General features: G+C 38.3%; 1 pseudogene; it reads right to left on the bottom strand.

Annotated features, from left to right (window-relative positions):
• The window catches only part of LOC118580193, a 29,342-nt pseudogene that overhangs the window by 1,446 nt on the left and 7,730 nt on the right, over positions 1–20,166 (bottom strand).

The following is a 20,166-nucleotide window of genomic DNA, read 5'->3' as shown; positions in this document are numbered from 1 at the left end:
CAATTCCACACCTCCCTGCAGCACTGTCTGAACAGTTTTACTGAAAGCAATTTTTTAAAAATGGTTGAGGAGAATGTTTTTATTGTAAATTAAGGAAAAGTGCAGCCAGAGGCATCTGGAAATGTCCAGAACATAGAAAGAGAATGTTAGACTAAACAAGGCCAGCAAACTGAACCAGGCAATGGGGTGGGGGTGAGGTGGGGATAACATGAGAGGAAGACAGAGAGAGTGTGGGCAACAGTAACTGAGAGAGAGAGAGACAGAGAGAGAGGGAGAGAGAGAGAGAGAGAGAGAGAGAGACAGAGACAGAGAGACAGAGACATAGAGAGAGAGAAGAGAGGCAGCCAAGGGAGAAGACAAAAGAGAGAGAATGACCCAAAATAGTAGGACCAAAAATAGTAGGGTTATATGGCAATGAGAAACTGGGAAAAGGAAACACATGGACTAGAGAAGTTTACGGTCCTGAAAGCAATTATAAAGGCTGAATATTGAACATGCCATCCAAGAAAGTTCAGAAGCAATTCCACGTAACCATGTACTTGGGAAGGCAGGCAGCCAGGGTACTGCATGAGCAATGGAGTATGGGGAAGAACATCACACAGTTGGGTACTCAAGAAAGAAACAACAGACTATGTATGATAGAACACTGTGAAGAGAACAGGGGAGATCAGGATGAACTTCTGGCTACTGAAATGTTCTTGGAGGAGGAAAGTCATTGTCTTTAATTGTGTATTCAACAGTGAGCCCACTAATCCCTAACAAATGATTACAAACTAAACTCAAGATCAAAGAGACATCCTAGTTAAACTGAGGGGGATAACAAAACAAAACAAATGACCACGGATATAAATAAGGAAAGTGGAATTGTAGGATGTAGAGAAAAGACATAGTATGAATGATAGCAATAATGCAATACATGCTTATATAAAATTGTCAAAGTACAAATAACACCAATAAAAAATAAGAATATTTAAAGCATTGTAACATATTGCAGAAAATAAAAGTAGTGAAGTAGTTCAAATATAAGACCAATCTAAAAAGCTTTAAGTAAAACAATTAAAAAGGGACAGACATTTTTATCCTACTCAAATTAGACAAATTGTCTGGAAAACTTCAGACACAGAACGCTGGAGAAAAGAGAATGTGACTGAGCTTTGGGGTCAGGAGCTTCCTTCACAGAGTAGATTGGATCTGAGCCACAGGAGTGGGCAGTGTTTTTCTTGTGACATTTTTATGATGTCAAGGATGTGAAATTTGATGAAGGAGGTAGACTAGACTTGACTAAAGTCTCCAAAATACTTAGAGGTTTCACCACTGGGGTTATGTGTTTGACATTCTGCTCACCTGTATTGGTTCTGTTCCCTGTATGTTAGCCCTGCTTTCAGACATTGCATGGTTCGTCCAGGTCCAACATCTTGAGGTCTCAGTTGCAAACCAGGCTTCATTTTCAAAGCTTCATGTTGGGGCACTCAAGTCTTAATCATAGAGAATCCAACCCTGTCAAAGGGACACTTGGCCTCAGCAGCTATCTGACCCTGCAGAGAAGAATCCATGTCTCTCAAAGTCCTGTATTTTCCAGGTTTCTCAAGTCAGTATCATATAAATGGTGCTACCACATTTTCCTGTCAGGTAGGAATGGAGCATGCTTCTCTTCAGTCACGGTTGCATTTCCTAAATAATATTTGAAATTTGTGACTGTCTAATCCATATTTGAGGTGCCTTAAGGCTCAAATTGCTAAATACAAATGAAAGACCCTTATCCTCCATTAGGAGCAATTAAATCACAAACATTTTACTTTATTGTGAAAACTTTCAAATGGGCTCTATGAAAATGGCAAGTGCTGAGAGGTATGCATCCTATACAAAGGTGTTTAAAGGGTTGGTTTCTTTTGTTGCAAACAAGAATTAAGCTAGGAGGACTTTTGGAAACAACACTTGCAAAATGGAACAAATGAAAATTAGATTAATTAGGACAGACAGTGCATATTAATCTTTCAATGACAATAAGATTGTTAAAAAATTGGACAAATTCAAGGAAGTAAATGTGGGAAGATTAATACTACCAGATAAATTGGTGCACTTATGTATCCCAATATATAGTGACATTATAGATGACATATTTAAATGGAAACAACACCTTGTTTTGAAATAAATAACAATAAGGTTTCATGTTTCCATAGAAGTAACTTTCTTGAATTTAAACTCAACTGATAGTATTCATGTCTCTAGATTCACAGAGTTAACACTTGTAGAGGGGAAAATAAACTGATAATGAAAAACCTGTTAGAAATAACAGAATTCATACTTTCAAAACAAGGAAATGACATGTTAAAAATGAATTGCATAAACACCACCAACAGTAGCATCTCAATGACACAGTGAAATACAGAGAGAGAAAGAGAGGGAGGTGGGGGGTGCTGAAACAAGACAAATGTCTGCAGATAATCTGAATCATAAGATTCCTAATGAATTGTGAAGGGCTAGGTGAAATTAAGTGTTGGAGAAATGACAAGTGTCAATGCCACATTTAGACACTTTTAAGAAGGGAGCTACTACAGAAGAAAGGTTACAACAGGAGAAGCCAGATCATCTCAAAATAATCCAGACCTTAGTCAACACATGACTAGTAATATTGAGAACTGCTTCCAGATAACATTACAGCTACTTTTTGAAATATCTGTGGGGCAAAAGCTTTTCTCAGGGCAGTGGTGGCACACGCCTGTAATCCCAGCACTCGGTAGGTAGAGGCAGGTGGATCTCTGTGAGTTCGAGACTAGCCTGGGCTACAGAGTGAGTTCCAGGACAGGATCCAAAGCTACAGAGAAACCCCATCTCAAAAAACCCAAAAATAAATAAATAAATAAACAAACAAATAAATTAATAAATAAATAAAGCTTTTGAGGGAACCTGTGAAAGGACTCTATAGCCATGTTAACCTGACCCTGCCCTCAGCCCTCTTCATACAAGAGAGGCTTCTGGTGACTGTGACTATGACCTCTCTAAACCCTTCTCCTAAGGCTCTACAGCATTTCCAGCTAAGACTACTGGGTTTCCAATCCCATACTGGCACTTAGGCTGTTCTTAACACAGTAAGATATTGAGACAATAACATCCTCCATCAGCAAGTGTGCCACTCACACAACCACCATGATTCAAACTGGAGGAGTCTTTCACACTCAGGTTAAGAGGACTTGGTTTAGATACCACTCCATTTCTGTGGGATATTTGATCACATTGTGAACTCTGAATTTGTGTTCATTAAATAAAACCTTGAGTTAGAATGTGGAGCCAGCAACTAGTTGACAAGAATCAGCCATAGAGAGCTAGAGGGTGTCTAGAAACAGGGTAGAGAAACAAGCAGGAAGTAGTAGGGAGGGACTTTGAGTTTGGCCATCATTTTTGGTTTTGTATCATGGAAGAGAATCTCTCTTGCTGGGTAGCTGTCTAAAGAGGAAGATAGCTGGTTGCTTCTCTGCCTTTCTGAGCTAGCAGATTTTCACCCAAGCATCTTACTCCTGAGTCTTTATTGGTAAAATAGAATGATAGAGACTTAGTTAAAGACTAAATTTGGCTACCGAGGCAGAAGCAGTTCCATCAGGATGTAGAAGTCCACCAAGCCTCCACATGAGCAGTGGGCCAGTGACTGAGGAGCCTCAGTCAGTAGCTGAACTAGCAGTAGATTCAGGTGCACCCACTGTGACAATAAAACAAACCTCCATTCTATATTATCCTTTTTCTTACAGAAAAACTTTGACCTGAACTGTCAATTCTCCTTCTCTAAAAGCATAAGAACACTCTATTGGGAGGTATCTTTGTGGATTTCTGGGGGACCTCTGCTGGAAATGGTTGAGAGAAAGCCAAAGCTGACCTACTCTGGTGATCAAATGGCCAAATACCCTAACTGTCACAATAGAACTCTCATCCAGTGACTGATGGAAGCAGATGCAGAGATCTATGGCCAAGACCCAGGTGGAGCTCAAGGAGTCCAATCTGCAAGAGAGAGGAGGGACTGTATGAGCAAGAGATATTGAGACCATGATTGGAAAAAGCACAGGGACAAATAGCCAAACTAGTGGAAACACATGTACTATGAACCAGTAGCTGAGGAGCCCCCATGGAACTTGATCAGGCCCTCTGGATAAGTGAAACAGTTTATTATCTTGAACCATTTAGGAGGCCCACTAGCAGTGGGACCAGGACCTGTCCTTAGTACATGAGCTTGCTTTTTGGAACCTAGGGGCTATGCTGAGACATTTTTCTCAGCCTAGATGCAGGGAGGAGGGGACTGGACCTGCCTCAACTGAATCTACCAGGCTAAGCTGAATCCCAAGAGGAGACCTTGCCTTGGAGGGTGTGGGAATGAGGGGTGGATTGGGGGGTAAGCCTAGCAGGTGGGAGGAGGGAGGACAGGGGAATCTGTGGCTGATATGTAAAATTAAATTAATTATAATATAAAATATTTTAAAAAAGAACACTCTAAGAATACTTAATGTGAATTTAACAGTCATTCACTTTCAATAATGTTTTTAATAATTCAAGAAGATTTTCAGAGACTGTGTGTGTGTGTGTGTGTGTGTGTGTGTGTGTGTGTGTGTGTGTGTGATGAAAAGATCATCTCCCAGCACTCTTAGAAACTGTATTGGTCATCTGTATCTTACATATTTCTCCCCTCCTTCTTGGTGTTACAGCTGGATAGGTAAAGGGCAGGACTATTGATTGCATTTCTCCATGGGGAGCTTTCCAGTTAATTTAAACAGAAAATTACTTTTACTGTCTGCAAAAATTGGAGAAGCATCTAGCAAGAAGCAACAATCTGTGCAGGAATCATAAGAATATTCCTGCCACTGCAACAAACAGATCAAAGGCCACAAATCACATTTGTCCATATTGTATACATATTAAAATCCCTTGTGATTTTTTTAAAATTATTTTATTCTTAAGAGAACAATTTTAATGTTAAAAGTTGAAGGAAATATTACTTTGATGATGGGCTTAAGGAGAAATATTGAAAATGTGATTAGAGATTATGCTGGTTTAATTAAGCATGAGTTGTTATGGTATCCAAGATCCTTGACCTCAATAGCTCTAGGTAGTTGCCTAGTTTTCTACTACCAGACATGATTTCTCTTTTGATTAGTGGGCCTTATAATCAATTTAAAAGCTGCTCTTACCTCCAAGGTACATAGACCACTATTTACATTGTATTTTTTTTCTTTTTTTTCTTTATTATTATGTGTTTTAAATTTTATACATCAGCCATGGGTTCCGCTGTCCTCCCCCCTCCCACCCCCACCTTCCCCCTAGCCCCTCCCCTCCATTCCCATGTCCTCCAGAATCAAGGCACCTCTGGGGATTACATTGCATTTTTTAACATATTGTACTGGTCATGTTTTAGCTCATATTCATCACAACTGAGTAGGATTATTGTTGGATTCCCTTCCTTAACAGCTTGCATAGCACCTTCTGAAACCATGAAAGCTAATACCTTGCAGAATGTTAGGTATAATAATATTTTAATTTCAAAACAAGTATTTGGGCTGAAGAAAAAATATTATAAAATCTCTATCAAAAATATATCTATGACAATGTATGTAAACTAAGAATACTGCATTTAAATTAATATAAAAATTATAATGTAAGAAGGAATTTAGTATGTGACATAAATTGTTGCATATTTTGAATACATAGGTAAAATCAATGTACTTATGAGGTCTACATACCATTGATGGAGAATTGTCACCATAAGGAAAGAGACATGAGACTGAAATGGCATGTTGTATTGAAGTAAGGAACCTTAGAACATAGTTTGTGCTTCTTGGAGATGAGAAGGCAGAAATAGATTCTCTTATTAGGGCATTGTATGAAGCACAACCTCCATGAGTCTGATTTTAGCTCAGAAAGAGTCCCGTACACTAGTACTAAGAGATGATCACTTTGTTATTCCAGGCAGTGTTTAGGTTGTATTCATTTATTACAAGAGATACTTAAAACAGATACATGAAGTGTCTTCTTTCTCTTTGAGAATCATATTGCCCCATGGTTTTAGAAGTCTTGGAGGGAAACTTTCAGTTTGAAATTTGTACTAAGAGAAAGAAGTAAGAATATTGAAGAGGAAAGATTGATAGTATTTTAGTTATATCAAATAATTTCATGTAAATTAGTGTCAGATAAAAATGATTGACAGAAAAGAACACAACAAAAATTATTCATCTACATCTATATGTATATATTCCAACTTTGGCTACCATGAGTCATCTTACCTCTCAGCCATGTGACTATGCTCATGAACAAATTTTGTCACTGTATTTACACAAGAGAGGGAGGATTTGAACAGACATAAAGTCAGCTTTTCTCTCTTCATGATCAGCTCATCTAAAAGCCCTTGGGCCCTCTTCATGTGGCTGCTTCTTACATAATGAAAGAATGTAGGTGCTGGCAGGTAGTTCCTAAGGAATAGCCAAGGCTGTTACTGTCTACCAGTCTCAAGTTTAACCTACTCTCTAGGAGTTTCAGTCTCATCCTCCTACATAAACTTAGGACTCCTGCTGTAGTGCTCCCAGAATTAAAACACATGAGGCAACTGATCCATCCAAGGCAAGATTTTTGTTGGAGTTTGTATTATAGTGGTAGAAATAGACATAGCATGCATAAGACTATAAACGTCCAAGCAATTCAGGCTACACTCAGCTGATTTGCAATATGAAATTGGTCATTCACTCAATGTCACTGAATTGGTCTATAGTGCCAAGAAACTGGTTGGAAACTCTATAGCTGAAGATCAGCGGAGACTGGATTGGTTTTAGCATGTAAAATCTACATTGTCTTTCCATTAATCTATGTGAGATCCTGACTTGATCTGCAGATATGGAAACAGCTTCTTCAGGGACAACTGGCAAGAGTGAGCACAGTCTGGGTTATCATGATATTACCCACTGGATACTAAAAGTATAAAAATAAAGAATGTTATTTAATTTGCAGACATAGCAAAATATCTAAAATATTTCCTCTTATTATTTATTTCCTATTAATCATGTTCACAGCTTTGGTTCACATTCTAAAAAGTATTTCATTAAAAAAAAGAAAAAATACAGAGATTTAAAAATTATAACGCATGCTCCAGAATTAATCTTAACCATAATCTTCAATTCATAGCAGATCTATTACCAGAACACAAATTCTTGTTCATTCTGGCACCTCTTGCAGTCACATATCTAAACCCACAGAAACATACTGAACCATTAGCTGCCATCTCACACACTGACAGATCATGGATAAGCAGTGTTAGAGTCTACGAGCCCATTTTATGCTAGGCATCTGTATTAGCTAGGGTTTCTACTGTTGAAAAAAAAATGACCAAAAGGCAAATTTAGGGAGTAAAGGGTTTTCTTGGCTTATACTTCAACATTGTTGGTCATCTCCATAGGAAACCAGGACAGAAACTCAAACAAGGCAGGAGTTGATGAAGAGGTCATGGAAAGAAGCTGCTTATTGCCTTGCTTTTCCCAGCTTCTTTAACTTGATTTCTTATAGAACCCAGGACCACCATCCCAAGGATGGCACAACTCACCCTAGTCACACTCCTACTGGTCAATAATTGAAAAAATGCCTTATAGCTGGATCTCATGTAGGCATTTCCTCAACTTAAGACTCCTTTCTTTCTGATGACTATAGCTTGTGTCAAGTTGACACACAAAACCAACCAGAACAGAATCCATCTCGGCACCCATTAGCCATCTGTTTCTGACTCCAGTTACTTAAAAATAAGTTCTCAGTAACTCTGACTCAGTGACTCCCACCCAAAAAAGGGCAACCATGAACATCTACTTATTATGATATAACATGTTTATTCTCATAAGTGAATTCTAACTTTGAACTGTCATATTTGAATGATTAATCTGGAGTATGTAAGGTTGGAATTAGAGAGGTCTGATCAGAGAATAATTGAGAAGAGAACAAGATGGGTGAAAATAGTAGAATGTGTGTGATGTGAAAGTTGACAGTAAGAATTCTAGGGCCCAAGAAGTTTAAGTGGGAATAGGGCAAGGAATAGGGGAAAGGAGAAGATGTTGAGTAACCCAAAGAGTGTTTGAAAAAAAAATCCCATGGAAACACACTGTTTTTTTTTTACTCTATAATAAAAAGAGGATCAATGATCAATGAAGCACACTTCATGGGGGTAATGCTCCTCTAGAAACCACAGGTGATAAAACAATGATCATAGTGTCATGTATAGGAACCCTCATCGTGAGAGAAGCCCCAGACCACAAAACAATATGGGCTAATGTCAGTTTTCTTGCTTGCCCACCAAAACTAGAACACAAATACTATTAATAAAGACACTATACATTTTGGTTACAGAACGTAGAGAAATGGTGCTAGAATTCAGCTGAAGGTCTCCTCCTGGCTGGTTAGCTTTCTCAGTTCTGGAAGGTTTTGCTCTGCAAAACCCTGATGTAGAAAAATGTTATCAAAATTCTTGCTTAGCTGTGGACTTTATAACCCTCAGCAATGTCCATCAACTTGGTAGGATGGTCACTGCTGCAATGATCCCTATTGTCGAGGGCCATGGGAGTATACAGCAGGTGAAAACTAATGTTTGACAATCAACCTACCAGACATATAACTTCCTGATGGGGAGCGCCACAAGGCAAAGCTATGGGGTCACTGGCTGTGGAAACTGGTTGTCTTCTGTCTGTAACTTTCTCAGGTGCCACTGCTATGTCTCCCTAATAAGAACAGCTGTGGGATAGTGTGTTTTACATTTTTGGGCATACTTATAGTTGTGGATGATCAGGTTATGATTTCTGTTCAAGCTATATAATTTTAATGTATAGAAACAATACTGGAATATTTTACATTACTCAGATTGACATGGGATTCTAAGTCACAAAGACAGCCTTTTACACAGACAGCTACCTTTAGACTTCAGAGCAGATTCAAAGCAGGCTGGTTGCCCCTAGAGACAAATACATGAGGTCATTTTTCCAGGTGGTGTTTTACTTGCTCAAGGTCAAAGCTTGAAGAAACTTTAGACATAACTTTCTCAGTAACTGACTTTTTGCTTTTAGTCCCAGCCACAGTTAAGGCTACAGGATCAAGGTTCAGACAACTGTTTACTTATTATTTGGGATCCCTCACTAACTTGAGATACGTGCATGGGTCATTGTGACATTACTAACCTAAGAGAAACTATGTGACTTATCTTGTGTTTTGAGAATGGGTAGGGGCTTAATATGTAATTTATAATTGTCCAGAGGTTGGCTGAGAGAGAGCAGCAGCTGTAGTATGGAGAGAAATGCAGAATGTGAGTGAAGTGTGTGTGTGTGTGTGTGTGTGTGTGTGCGTGTGTGTGCGCGCGCGCGCGCGCGTGCACGTGCAATGGGCAAGAGATGAAGAAGAGGAAGTATGAGAGAATTGTGAGGGAGTGGATGAAAGAGTGAGTGAATAAAAATGACTGAATAATCTAGAAGAAGTATGTGTGATTGAGTGTGAAAGAGAGAAGAAAGCTATGTGTCAAGAGCTGCTGCTACATGGAGAAGCTATGCCTAGGAACTGTGTAAAATGCTGTAAGGTGAGAGAGCTATGTAAATGAGATGTTAAGCTGTGACAGGGTGGAGATTAGTAACTGTGTGGAGGCAAGGGAGATAAAACTGTATAGAAAAGAGATGTAGAAGAGAAATGTATGTAAAATAAATATGAGGAGCCATGTGAAAAGATGTATGTATGTAAAGATAAGTAGCTATATGTAACAGGGTGGAGATATGTAGCTGTGTGGAAACAGAAAGGGTCAGAGACCATTGCTAAGATGAAGTAGAAGAGAAAGTTAACATCAGAAAGCATGTGTGTTTCCTTGTTTCATCAGTTATAGAAGGATTAAAACTTATTCTTAATTTACCCTTAGTTAAAAAGTTTTCTTATTGCTCACTCCTCTGAGGCATTCCTTTTATTACCCTGAGCTGATCATGGAAGCTCATCTCTCACGGTCCACATTTCACTATCATAAGGCTAACCTAGAGCTTTCTTGTTAGATTTGTGATCCACTCGCTGGCAGAGAGCTAGTGTCTGGTATTGAAAATCCATTCCAGAGTACATGGCTAGGGATGTCACAGAAACTATGAGGTAACATACAACTGGTGTTCTTCTGAATAGGCGTGGTGTCAAATTGTTTATTAATTATTGTTTTTATTCCTGTAGATAATTGATGTTATCAGCCTTCAGCAGTGAAACTCCTTTATCTAATGGGTGGTACTTATTGTAGAAACTCACAGACCTTGAAAGTACTAAGAATAACTATGGTGTGTTCACACTTATCATCAATGGGATGTCTATAGCACCCCTCATGCTCAAGGGACATCTATAACAGGATGTAGGAAGAATGTAAAAACAAAAGGATAGCAAGGAACTATATGAAACAGTAGAATCTAGACATGAGCACTGTAGACATTGCTGTGATTCGCTGCACAAAATTGGATTCATCAACATTTTATCATGAATGGAGGAGAGCCTGATGAGTTCCTACTCTTCACTAACAGGGTATTAGCAGTTAATGGCTTTTGGTAAAGGCTGTGCCGTTATCTTCAGTGTTGCGCTCATAATAACTGTTAGGTATCAACAAGCTTCCATGTTCTAATACATAAGACCAACTCAAATTCATGCAAGCAAAGAAAATTAACTCACTGACTCAAAGAAAAAAATCATTACTGTAGGAAGGGGGTGGGCTAGAATAAGAGTTTCAGTGTTAGATGGAAGACAATAATTGGAAGTAAAAATAGAAATATAAAATAATTATTTATGTTTTTACATTTCCAAATCATATAATAAACTAAAATAAAACAAAATAAAAATGAACAAGATAGGCAGTTATATGGGACACAATTGAATGAATGTAAACTTATATTGTTGGGTTTATGGAAAAAGGAGAGAAAGGTGAACATATAGAAGACATAGTTAATGAAGTTATAGCTGAACATCCAGGTCCTGGAAGCTCAAAGACTCTCAGGTAAATTCAATGCAAAACACCTGTCTGAAAAAAGATAAAATTTCAGGGAAAAAAAGACACACACACACACACACACACACACACACACACACACACACACACGGGGGGGGGGGTTCAGTTACATTGAAGGGCTTCCTACTAGACTGACACTAATTTCTTAATAAGAACATAAGAAGTGGGAAATAACTGGGTACTATAGCCAAAGTTCTAGCAAGAAACAATAGCAAAAGATTCCCTGTCCACCAAAAAGTACAAATTACAGAAAACTTCTGAAATGAAAGAAAAATAAGCACTCTCAGGAAACTAAGGAAAGATAATTTAACCTGAAAATAGAATTATACTAAATTTACCAAATTTACACAACTACAGATGAAAAAATTAAAATTTTATCAATACATAAAAATACAACACCAAAAAAATTGGAGCAATAGAAGGAAAATATACAAAACAACCAGAATGTTCTAGCATGGATATTTTCCTACTCATCATTAACTATGCATATGCTTGGAATAAAACAGTCAAAACAGTAACAACAACTGGATGGAGATAAAAAGAACTATTTGTTCATCAGAAAAGAAAACCATCATTAGTAATATGGTCTGAACATAGGGAATTAATGAACATACTTTACACAAAGTGAAAACAAAGGAAAGTAGAATACACAATATTTATATTAATAAAATGAAATCTAAGTCAAAAGCATAAAATGTGACAAATGAAGTAATTATATAGTAAGGAGACAGTTTAACAAAGGAATATGTCTCAGTTTCCTGTCTGTTTTACAGGATAATTTTGAAAGATGAAGGCAGACGAGGGTTGTTGGATCAGAATGGATTTTCACTCAGCTTTAACCCATCATTCATCATTGCTGAGAGAGCAGTTGTTCACTATTCTCCTGAGGCAACTCCATTGTTATGAAGCTGAAGAAACCTGAGATGCCACTCTCAAGGGGTAGCCAAGGCAGGTGCTCATGTTCTGAGTCCCTCAGCTGCAAGCAATAATCTCAAGTTCCTCAGCAGCTATCTCTCACACAGATAAGCAACATATTTGGCATCTGGGCCTCCCCAAACAAGGATGTTTGTGTTAGGGTCTGAATCACTGTGGGAGGAAGATGTGACTCTTGCATAAAGTAATATACTCCCAAATCCTTAGGCTCCACTCTGTTGATCTTGAGTGTGAAATCTGTGCCTGACCCACTGCCACTGAACCTGTCTGGGACTCCAGAAAATCTGTTGGAAACCTTGTGTATCCAGGAGCTGTGGAGACTGGCCTGGATTCTGCAGGCACCAATGTAAATATGTGTTTCCATTACTATGTACAAGGCTCTGATGAGACCTGAAAGAGATGGCGGCTTCATCTCCAAGGCTGACAGACAGGGAGGTTGGAGTTTGAGTCATCACAACATCACCTCTGGAAGCTGAAATAAAGACAGAGAAGTAAAAAGTTAAGGACATACTTAATGTACAATCTTTATGTATTCGTTTTTGATATTTATTTCAAATGAGATGTTTGCTGTTACAAACAAATCCTCCTACACTATATTTCCCTTATAGACAAACCAAGTGAATTGAGAGCCCTAAGGAGCTTCAATGAAAGATTTATACTATCTTCTTCTATCTGTGCCAAAATCTTCATTATAAAGTTCTATCCTATCTGAATCCTACCTCTAATAGATGTAAACCTCACAAGCACCATCCTGGAGGATAAGACACATCTCTCTTCTTATAAATGGACAGAATACATGGAATAAGCAGTGATACCCAGGGCTCATCCTCCATACCCATTCTCCCTTCTCACTTTCCCCTGTCCTCACCACCAGCAGCACCAACAGCTGAGCAGGCCACTTCATTTTGAGATGGCAGTGTGTGGAGACTGATCAGTCATCACAGGATGCCAACCGAGCTTTTATCTCAGACTAGCAAGGGTGGATCCTCCCTAGGGAGCAATATGCAAAGGCCTGTGTTTGTGTTACAGTATTGATAGAGGAAGGAGTCGTGCAGGCTTCTCATGACTGCAAACAGTGTATAAGGTATCGTCTATGTCAGGGATGACAACAGTAAAACCAAGTGTAGTTAATAGGAAAAGAACATGATGAAATCTGTCAATCTGTATGACACTGGACACTTAAATGCTGCATTACAGAAACACTAGAAGGAGCAAAAATGAAGACATGTATGCAATAATTTCTTATTAGTTGAATATTTGTGCTTTTGCTCCACTTTCATAAATTTTGCAGAGAAATGAATTTTTATGAATGTTAAATGTAGAAGTTAGGAGTTGCCTTTACTAAAATTTATTGAATTTGTCTCTGTAGGAGTTCAAAATTAAATGAACAAACTAGGAAGACATATTGCAAATGTTTATCATGAAAATGTTAAAATGAAGATTATTGGGTGGTGGTGGCATGCATCTTTAATCCCAACACTCCAGAAGCAGAGGTAGACAGATTTCTATGAGTTTGAGGCAAGCCTGTTGTAGGACAGCCAGGACTATAACACAGAGAAACCCTGGCAAGAAAAACCATAATAAAAATAATAATTGTAGTAGGAAATAGGGTTTGAGAAAACTTGCAATTTGGGGATTGGTCCCTGATGTTTGTGGCAATTAATATTTTGCAGGTGAATTTCAACTCATTTGTTTAATATGAATTCAATATCTATAACTATTCATCCAGCAATTATACCTCAGTAAAAGTATATTTTCTCATTTATTTATTTATTATGTATTTGAATGTGTGTGTGAGTAGGTATGTTCATTCCATAGCCCACAGCAGGAAGGCAGAAGTAACTTGTAGGAGTCAGTCATTACCTACCATGTTGGTCCAGGGAAAATTCAAATTGTTTTCCTTGATGGAAGAAACTTATTTGTTAAGACATCTAACCAATTCTCTCAGTAAACCGATTTTAGTACCATATTTTGAGAATAGAAAAATTTCTCCCAGCACTTGGGAGGCAGAGGCAGGTGGATCTTTCTGAGTTCAAGGCCAGCCTGGTCTACAGAGCAAGATCTAGGAAAGGTACAAAGCTACACAGAGAAATCCTGTCTCGAAGAAAAAAAAAAGAAACATTTATCTAGGGGTTGATAGGTCATTCATCAATTAAGAGTGCTTGGTGTTCTTCTAGAAGACGTGAGGTTAGTAACTAGCACCCATGATGAGCTGCTTAATTTTTCCTGTAAGTTTAGATCCAGGGGACCCTACACACTCTTTTGTCCTATGTAAGCAACCACATACATGCATACATGTGTGCTTACACAGAGAAAAGTCACCAACAAGTACACATAATTTTAAAAAGAAAAGTCTCTTTTCACAGATAGTCATTTAATAGTTCTGTATGAACCCAAGAATAAAAGGAGTGCTTTATGCCTCACAAATGAAATAGGAGATCAGGACAGCCTGTTACGGTATGGTGAGGGCCCTAGTCTTGGTTGTTTCTGTCAATTTGATATAAGCTAGGGACATCTGGGAAGCAATAATGTCAGTTGAAAAAATATTTCTATCTAAGTGACCTCTAGACAAGTTGTAGGGTATTGTCTTCATTAATGATGGATGTGAAAACATTCAGCATTTTTCAACAGTGCTGCCCCTTGTCAGGTGATCCAGAGTGATATAAAAATCAGATTGAACAAACCATAGGGAGTAATTCAGTAAGCATCACTCCTCCATGTCTTTTATTGCAGTTCCTACCTCCAGGTTCATAACCTGCTTGAGTCCCTGCCCTCAGTTCCCTTCATGATAAACTGTAATGTCAAGGTCCATTTTGAGCTTAGAATTCATATAAAATGTTCAAAATATTGACAGTATTAAAAAAAAACAAATGTGTGACATTTCTTATCCCAAGTGCTTTATTCGTTTGTTTTGTTTTGTTTTTCTTGAGACAATGAGACAGGAGCTGTCATCAGATGAATGATCTCCTTGCCTCTGCCTCACACGCTAGCAATGTAGGAGTTTGCTACAATTTTTGATTACCTAATCTTTTGAAAGAATGATTTTCCTAATTATGTATTTTCCTGATTCCTAAGAAGCTTTCCTTTTTCCTTGAATATTTAGTTGAAATAGATGGTGAATGTGAATTAACAAACTACTTCTTTGATCTAGTGTAAGACTGACCAAACTTTGATCTATGGATGCCCAACTAAAACCCTAGGGGATTGACTGAATAACACACAGCTTTTGCTCCTCAGGGCCGAGGGAAGATCTCAGAAGCATTGCCCATCAAGTTCCTAGTGCACTACAACAATTGGTGATATGAAACAATATAATTTAACTCTTGAACTTACTGTTTTTCACTCTATTTAACTATATGCAATTTTAATATAATTAAATGTCCAAAGCATTTTCACAAATAAATTTATAAAAATGGCACTAGATGAATATGGAGGTTTATGTTCAAGGTACAATGTGTGGCTCTTATGTACCATGTACAATAATTTATACAGTGAAATTTCAAACACAAATTAAATGAATAAAACCTCACACACTAGAACTGAATGCAGGCATGTTTTTTTCTACTGCTATTATGAAGACCTTAAATATATTTGTAAATTCCAAAAGTTCTTTCAAATGAATTCTAATCAATGTCCTTATCAGATAAACTCTGAACAACTTGTTTCACTAATAATTTGTTTTTTTTTTTCATATCTAGACTTTCATATGAGATAAATTCTGTGGATTACTATATTTTCATAATATTTTTATGGGAAAATAGGGAAAATGTCATCATTTGTTGCTGTGGATATCGCTCTGTGTAAATAGAGTTCTGATTGGCCAGTGGCCAGGCAAGGAAGTATAGGCGGGACAAGAGAGAAGAGAATTCTGGGAAGTAGAAGGCTCGGGAGAGACACCACCAGCTGCTGCCATGAGAAGCAACATGTAAAGACACTGACTGGTAAGCCACAAGCCATGTGGCAAAGTATAGATAAGCAGAAATGGGTTAATTTAAGATAGAAAAAGTAGATAACAAGAAGCCTGCCACAGCCATACAGTTCGTAAACAATGTAAGTTTCTGTGTCCTTTCTTGGTTGGGTCTGAGCGACTCTGGGACTGGCGGGTAAGAGAGATTTGTCCTCACTGGGCCAGGCAGGAAAACTCTAACTACAATTTGTGATGGCATGATTATAACTGATGTTTATATTGATGTTTACATAGGTTATATAGGCTATCATATAGTGATGAATATATGAATATGGACATATAAATAAAATTTCCTTCTCTTTATTCTAAATAAATATCATTCATGAGAGAGTGGACATGAGTGTAAAGAATATTCTTTCAAGATATTAGTATCTGTTGGTTAAGGTATGAAAAAGATATACATTTATTTTTTCAGTTCTTGACTAAGTTACAATATTTTTCTTATTACTTACATACCTTTTTTCCCCTTTTTTTGTTTATTATATTTGTGTTTTAATTTTACATATCAGCCATGGATTCCCCTGTCCTCTCCCCTCCTGCCCCCAACCCAACTTTCCCCCCAGCCCCTTCCCTCCATTCCCATATTGTCCAGAGGCAAGACTCCCCTGGGGATTCATTTAAACCTGGTGGATTCGGTACAAGCAGGTCCAGTCCCCTACTTTCAGGCTGAACAAAGTGTCCCTGTGTAAGCCCAAGGTTCCAAACAGCCAGCTCTTGCACTAAGAACAGGTCCGGCTCCCACTGCCTGGGTACCTCCCAAACATTTCAGCCTATTCAAATGTCTCACTTATCCAGAGGGCCTGCTCCAGCTGGGGGCTCCACAGCTTTTGGTTCATAATCCATGTGCTTCCATTTGTTTGGCTATTTGTTCCTGTGCTTTTCCAATCTAGGCCTCAACAATTCACACTCTTACAGTCCCTCAACTTTCTTGATAATTGGACACCTGGAGCTCCACCTGGGGCCTGGCTGAGGATCTCTGCATCAGTTATTGGATGACAGTTCCAGCATGATCATTAGGGTGTTTGGCCATCTGTTCACCAGACTAGGTCAGATCAGGCTTTCTCTCAACCATTGCCAGCAGTCTACAGAGGATGTATCATTATGGATTTCTGGGGACCTCTCGAGCACTCTGCCTATTCCTGTTCTCATGTGGTCATCATTTATCATAGTCTGTTATTCCTTCCTCGTTCTCCCTTTCTGTTCTTAATCCAGCTGGGATCTCTTGCTCCCCTAAGCTTTCTTTCCCTGGAACCTTGCCCTTCATTAATCCCACTGTCATCCAGGTTGTTCAAGTAGATCTCATACATTTCTCTGTCATTGGGCAATCCCTGTATCTTTCCTAGGGTCCCATTTTCTAGGTAGCCTCCCTGGAATTGTGTAACAGTCTAGTCATCTTTGTTTTACATCTAGTATCCTACTATGATTGAGTACATACCATGTTCATCCTTCTGAGTCTGGGTTACCTCACTCAGGATGATTTTTTCTAGATCCATACATTTTTCTGCAAACCTCATGATGACATTGTTTTTTCTCTGCTGAGTAATACTCCATTGTGTATATGTTCCATATTTTCTTTATCCATTCTTCAGTTGAAGGGCATCTAGGTTTTATCCAGGTTCTGGCTATTACAAACAATGCTGATATGAACATAGATGATCAAATGCCCTTTTGGTATGATTGAGCATTCCTTGGGTACATTCCCAAGAGTGCTACAGCTGGGTCTTGGGGAGATGGATTCCCAATTTTCTAAGGAATTGCCATATTGATTTCCAAAGTGGCTGTACAAGCTTGCATTCCCACCAGCATTGGAAGAGAGTTCCCCTTGATCCACATCCTCTCCAGCATAAGCAGTATTTTGTGTTTTTGATCTTAGCCATTCTGACAGGTGTAAGGTGGTATCTCAGAGTCATTTTTATTTGCATTTCCCCGTATGATTAGGAATGTTGAACAATTCCTTAAATGTCTTTCACCCATTTGAGCTTCCTCTGTTGAGAATTCTCTGTTTAGTTCTATAGCCCATTTCTTAATTGGACTGTTGGGCATTTTGATGTCTCATTTCTTGAGTTCTTTATATATTCTGGATATCAGCCCTCTGTCAGATGTGTGGCAAACCAATTAGAATAACACCCTCTTTTATATATTATCTTGTAAATGGATTCATATTACAGATGCAAGTTTTCCTTACTGCAATGTTCTTTGTTCACTACTTATCCAAGATGCTTCATTTACATTTTCTATCAGAGGGTCTATGACTTTTCTAACTACAGATTATTTTCCCTAATAATTGTGTCATGTATTGTTTTCATCTTACAGAATTGGCCTCAATCCATTCAGAAAGTATTTTGTTATAGCATGATTTTCATTCCACTGCTGGAACAGTTGGCATGCTTTATAAGACTGGCCATTATTAGAGTTCCTTAAATCAAACACAATGTAATGTTATTTTAGCTTTCCTATGTTCTTAAGCCTTGCTTTGGGTCTTTTTATTTAAGTACAGTTGATGTCTTTTAGAGAAGAATCAGATTTCTTTAGGGATTGGCCATTTGTAGGTTGGTCCCTGGTAGGTTAACCCTTCATCCATGTGTATATGTACAGGGCAAAGTCGACTCAGTGGGTAATGTTAAAAAGAGTAAATGAAGTCTGAAGAATGTGAGGGTGAATCTGATAATAATTATAGAGAAGAGCAGGGCTGAATGTCATCAAAATGCATTGTATCATGTATGAAATTCCCAAAAACGTAATGTTTCAAATTACATTAATAACATAAAACAAGGAGCCATGTGTTGTGGCACATGTCTTTAATCCCAGAATCTGGAGGCAGAAATGGGCAGATCTCTGAGTTCAAGAGCAGCTTAGTCAACAAAGTGATTCAAGGCTACACAGTGAAACCCTGTTTTATACATATATGTGTGTGTGTGTGTGTGTGTGTGTGTGTGTGTGTGTGTGCGTGCGTGTGTGTGTTACACTTTCACTGGACATGGGTTCATATCCTAGCATCTACATGGTGGCTTGCAACCATATATAACTCCAGTTCCAGGGCATATGATGCCCTCTTCTTTGTGTCTTAGTGTGTCAAATTTGGGGAAAATTTCATGGGGTGTTTGAAAGGTTTTTTTGCACCCCCATAAGCCTCTCTGCCAATGCAGCAATCCAAACCAAACAAAATCAGACCAAATTGGAAAAAGCCCCAGTTTAATGGGTAAAGCATTCCTTGGGTGATTCTCCAGCCCCCCAGAGAAGAGACTAGGACAGGAGAACACAAAACCATATGTCTGTTTTCTGGGATGTATTAAACATCCTCTGGGAGTTGTTGTGAGCATTTCTGAGGGAGGAGCACTGTTTGGTGGGCTTTGAGGGGGCTGGTTTAGGGAAAGGGATGGGGGAGGGGAGTTGAGGTAGATCTTTCACCAGAACATTTCAGATTATTTGGGTATATGGATGCCAGGGTGCCAGGGGCTGAGGTAGAGGTTCAATAATAAATGATAAAATTTATTATTGTTTTAAAAAGGAGTAAAATAGATTACCACATTTTGCCCACCTGTAGCTGCATCCAACCTAATGTATCCAGGCTTCATCCCAAACACATTTACAAAAGAAAGTTTTTCAAAGCAGGGTGGTAGTGGTGCATGCCTTTAATCTCAGTACTCAGGAGGCAGAGGCAGGTGGATCTTTGTGAGTTCTAGGCCAGCCAGATCTACTGAGTGAGATCCAGGAAAGGTGCAAAGCTACACAGAGAAACCCTGTCTCGAACTCCCCCCTTTTCCCCTCCCGCAACAAAACAAAAAAATAAAATAAAATGAAATTTTTCAGCATGAAAACTATCCAGTACAATTAACATAGGTGGCAGTTCTATTATATTAGTAAAGCATAAAACCATAGGGAAAATAATCATTAAAGTTAAAAGTTTATATATCAGAATGAACATAATAATTTCTAACCTTAAAAAGAACCCTTTTAAATAACTCATTAATGTTAAAATAAAATAAAACAAACTGAGATAAAACATTATGATACACATAAACATTGTGTTGTGCTTCTCTTGGGACAAGAAACACATTTGAAATCTGGGTGATTACAAGAGAGAAAATTTTCATTATTGTCTGTGTCACTGTGGATAGATTATGTGTAGTTTACATGCAGTAATAAACTCAAACATCCTCAGTCTCCACTCTGCCAGTCTTCAGTGTGAATTATGTTTCTGACTCTGTAGTGGTTTGAAAGAAAATGGCCCCCAAAAGGAATTCCACTACCAGGA

Source organism: Onychomys torridus, chromosome 3, assembly GCF_903995425.1.
Source record: "Onychomys torridus chromosome 3, mOncTor1.1, whole genome shotgun sequence".
Classification (NCBI taxonomy): domain Eukaryota; kingdom Metazoa; phylum Chordata; class Mammalia; order Rodentia; family Cricetidae; genus Onychomys; species Onychomys torridus.
Note: the sequence above shows the minus strand (reverse complement) of the source record. Positions and strands in the feature narration are given on the sequence as shown.